This window comes from Lactuca sativa, chromosome 1, assembly GCF_002870075.4.
Source record: "Lactuca sativa cultivar Salinas chromosome 1, Lsat_Salinas_v11, whole genome shotgun sequence".
In the NCBI taxonomy this organism is placed as follows: Eukaryota; Viridiplantae; Streptophyta; class Magnoliopsida; order Asterales; family Asteraceae; genus Lactuca; species Lactuca sativa.
Window position 1 is genome coordinate 106,704,712 of NC_056623.2, and position 5,168 is coordinate 106,709,879.

A 5,168-nucleotide genomic window follows, 5' to 3' on the forward strand; every position below is an offset into this window, starting at 1 on the left:
GTATGCGGGTGCCAAATGTCATTTCTTTTTACGACCATACTTATGTCGTTGTTACCAGTCGATAGTATGGTACAATTAATCACATGATGCCTTAATGTAAATCCGGTTTAAGGTAGTTAGTACAGCAATAGTTCTTATAGCGCTACACTTTAGTACTACATTAATTTTCCCTTTACATATATTTAGTGATCTTTTCGCTTAAACTATAAATGTAAAAACTATATTTTGTTAATGATAGTTACACTTGGGAAAATTACACACTTTTACAAGAAATGAACATTAGAACAGTTAAGTCTTGGTAGAAGACTACATTGATAACAGTTAAGTCTTGGTAGAAGACTACATTGAGAACAGTTAAGTCTTGGTAGAAGACTACATTGAGAACAGTTAAGTCTTGGTAGAAGACTACATTTAGAACATTTAGGTCTTGGTAGAAGACGCCCTTATATAATAGTAGGAATCATAGGGATTTCTAGGGTTTTTCAAACGTTTACAATTCTTTTACAAACATTTTTATACTTACAGTTCATATACATTTTCTTACTTACAGTTCATATGCATACAAATTCTTACATACAAATTAAGACACTAAAATACTTAATATCTCACCAGCTTTAAAGCTGATACTCTCTTTCAAAATAACTTGTATCCTCAGGTCAAACATAGACAGGTACCGATGCAAGGATTGGGGAAGATGGAGCTCGTTCAAGACTCATCTTTCATTTTGATTTATGCTTTAGTGTTTATCAAAATTTGACAGAACACACTTGTATAATAGTTATATTATTAATGCAATGGATGATGTTGTTGCTTGTTTACTACTTTTCATTGTTGTGATACTGTACATGACGTCCTCCGCCCCAGAACGTTTCCGCCGTTCTTGGTTTTGGGGTGTAACTGGAAGCACCCATCCTTAATCTTGTTAAGTCTAACTTATATACCACCCTCGTGTATACACTTAGCAGCGATAGATTAAATTAATGAGTTCTTAGTCTCTATTCTTGAACTTGACCTGTGGTACAATGATTTTCCTATGAGATCTATTGAGGAATTTCGGTAGTTACTGACTTCTAAGACTACTTCGGTGCTTTTCGTTTGGAGTTTCCTGTTTACTGAGTAGGCTAGAATGGCGTGGTACTCTTCGCATGGGTACTTCTGAAGTTTTGAAACAAGACACAACCTAAGGGTTTTGTGTTATGGATTGAAAGAATTGTTGGATTAATGTCTAAGTCCATAACTATAATTGGTAAGACTTGACGCGACTCGGCATGGTCCATTTAGGTTGCATGGCATCATGCATTTGGATAGACTATAATGGGAGAAATAACAGTAAAGGTTTGTTAATATATTATAAGTTCTAATATATTAATAAGATTATTTAATTAGTATTGATCAAGAATTAATCTAGGATTAATTAAGTGATCAAAAGAAGACTAATTAAATATATGGGTTGATTGTGTAAATCATCCATACTTGTATAATGGGCTAAGACTCCATGGATTATCAAGTTGGGCTAAAACCCAAAGGATGCTCTATGGATGCTCCATGGTGTATTTGAACCCATGGATCCAAGGAAATGGAAATCCATGACAATTAGGATTTACCCTAATTGTGACACTATATAAAGATCTTATTGGTGACAAAATCGGGACCAAAGTATATGTGAAAGGGCTAGCCGATTTTTAGGAAGTGTGGATTTATCTCTAATCTATTCCAAGTGTATTTGGTGTTGTGTGAACCATTTGAGGTGTCACACTTGGGGCACTAGGCACTAAAGCTTCATGAAGACATTCTACATCAAAGAGGTATGTAATTCTAACTTGAGATATTCATATGAATCAATGTTATTATGCTAGTTAGGATGAATACCTTGGAAAGTTCATATTTGCATGTATAATAGAGAAAACATAGATCCAAGGTATTTAGGGTTGCATGTACACTTAGGAGTGTTAGAATGCTCAAAACCCAACAGTGGTATCAGAGCCTAGGCTTGCTTTCTCTTATACTTGATGCAAATGTGTTTTTTCAATGTTGAATCTGTCTAGACCATAAAACTCAACGAGTTCTGGTAGAAAACTCGACGAGTTCATGTATTAGAGCATGAAATCGACGAGTTCCATGAAGAACTCGACGAGTTTGGCCTCCAGACAGCATATCTTCGTGTTTCTTGGCTGGAATTGGACTAGGAACATTACCCTAAGCTGTTTTTGAACTTGTAATCTTGTTTTTGATGTGGTAATGTTCATGCTAATCAAATTTCAAAGAGAATTGTCAATAGATTCATGTTTTGTATTAGTTTAAAAGTTATGCTAATTACATGAAAAAGTTTGATGTGAATTATCTTTGTTCATATGAGTTGCTTAGATTAATAGATAAGTTAACTGATTATGTGCTTTCAATCCATTTTAATCTAACAGATGATTCTAAAAAGTGTTTGTGTAACTTGTCCTCAAGTTACATGAAAAGTCACATTTAAGTTTCATAAAACTCATAAAAGTTGGCAATGGTTACGAAAATGAAAAGTCTTGCCCTCAAGTTATGGAGGTTCAAGAGTAACTTCATTAAATAATAAAATGTGTAACCATAATTAATTCCATAAATTACAAAATAAAGAAAAGTTACATTCTTTTATTAGTTTAAAGTCTTCCATAACTTGTCCATAAGTTATGGAACTCGAAGAGTCTTTTAATTAAAACTACTTTAAACACACAAGTTATGGAATTACTTAGTTTTGAATAGTTTCAAAACATGCCCTCAAGTTTTGGAATTTGAAATGTTTTCACTTATGAATACTTTAATTCCAAGTTAGCCCTTAGAATTTTAAAAGTTAAAATTCAACCCTTATACTTTATAATATTATAAGTTAATAATATATATATATATATATATATATATATATATATATATATATATATATATATATATATATATATAAAAGAGTAAATTCAGTCTTACCGTTAGTAGGCCTCATTCACGAAGCCGGTCTATAAGGGGGGTATAAGGTTACTGCCTATAAAATGGCAGTTTAATGGGTGTTCACTCTCACCCACCACTTCCTTGACCGGTGGAGGGTTGTTAGCCGAACGGGTATGACAAGGACTAGAATTCTCCCTTCACTAAAAGTATTAATGATAAATACTAAGTAACTAAACTCTTATTAATACCCAATCTTAGTTACTTAGGAAAAAGTGAATAAGGTGCTAATCCATGAAATTACACTTTGCACTTTGTTTAAGTCGGTTAGTGGAGCGTGTGTGGTTAACCGGCACACTAACCTGGACTTAACAAGGTAGGCAAAGGGTAACTGAATATTTATCATAGTATCGGTGGAGCGTGTGTGGTTAACCGGCACATCGATTAAGGGGTAAATATTAAGGGTACCAAGTATATTTGCATGGTTACCTCACACCTTGTTTTGTGATCCTCGGCATCCCATTCACAAAACCTGAAGGGCACACTCGAGATTGAAACATGCCATTGAAAAGTTCAATGAATCTCAAAAGATCTAGGAGTTTCAAAACCAATTAAAACCTAATATACATTTCGTTTATCTTGGTGGAAATTGGTGAATCTTCATTCACCTACCTTCAAATATTTTATAGCTTGGATTATGGCATCCCTCTTCCAAGTTATAAAAGTATTGTGTTGGGTCCTAGCCAAAATATTTCATATTGGGTGTTATATTAAGGACTTTAAATCAACTATCTTGAATATCTCCCAAAAGATGTCTGGTTTAGACATTTATGATCTTCCTAAATCTCTTGAAACAAGCTTTCCTAAATGAAGATGATGTCCCATGGAAATCATACTTCTTTCACCTCCTCCAATTATTCTCCCTAACCCACAAGTTCTTGAAAAGTTTAAGGTCACTCAAGACCTATTGGCAAGTAAAGGTATATGTGTGGTCACATCTTGGAGATGTAGTCACATATTGACAAGCCGGGAGAGTTGGGTGTCAAAGTCTTGAGAAAGTTGGTGGCTCAATCACTTTCTAAGTCACATAGTGAGTTCCTTTGGGACTCCTATGAAACAGACTATGACAAGACCCTTAATGATCTTATCTATTTGCTAAGATCAATTTCCTAAAACTTTATGGACATTGACTAAGTCACTAGAAATCCTGAAAAAGCATTCTCTTCCCAATGGAAAGGGATCGACCATAGTCAACGCGGTTGACCAAATGGTAAAGAGAAAAATCTAAGTCTGTGATAGTCCTGCATACTATTATCAAAGGCTCCATATGTTTATATTGCCAAAGGAAGGGGCATTAGTTGCGAAGCTGCCAAGTTTACCTAAGGATGTTAAAGTCAATAAGTTTGACTCTACTTCAGATAAAGCCCACTATCTAACTCTGCTTAGTTTCTATTATGAGTTTCTTGATACATGATGTGACTAAGTCACATGTTGATGTTTTAAGAATAAAAGAAAAGTGAAGGAACTTAAAGAAAAAATATGCTGAATCTGATCGCGTAGATGGATTTATGTCGCATAGTTTGAAGATCGGATTCTGGAGCTACTTCTTAGGAGTTATGATACATTGCTTTGGAATAGATAACAATAAAGTTTTCATGTGCTTTTGCATTGTAAGGATAGCTTTTCCGCAAAGTTTTTAAAATAAAAGGAAAATATTTGATTTTATTTATTTTAAGTATCCTTACAATGGCATTTGTGAAAAATTATTGTTAGTATGATTCCATTGCTAGTAATATAGGAAAATGGTTTTGATTCTTTCATTTGTGGTAGTGTCTAAATTTACCAATTAAGGAAAGTTTCTCATCACCCAAGTTTCAGTTGGATAGAAACTTGGTATCATGCAAGTTGTATAGCATGATGAATGAGAACTTTCAAGCATTGGAAAATTAAGACTAACTACTTGTTCACATGGATGTGTGAGTCAAGTAAAGGACTAAGGGATCGAGTACACATTCTTGTGTGCTGATTAAGTCCACCACAAAAGATTGATAAGCCTATTTGTCATGATTTACTAAAGTTTAGTAAATATGGTTATACTTACAGGCTTAAGTATAATTCTGAAGCATTGAAATTTTTTTCAGTGTATGGCAGAACGAATGAGAAGAATCAAATTAGGCAGAAGGATAAAAGTTTCTCAAATCTAAAAAGATGGGAGAGTACTTTAGTATCATGTTATATAATCATCTTAATGATTA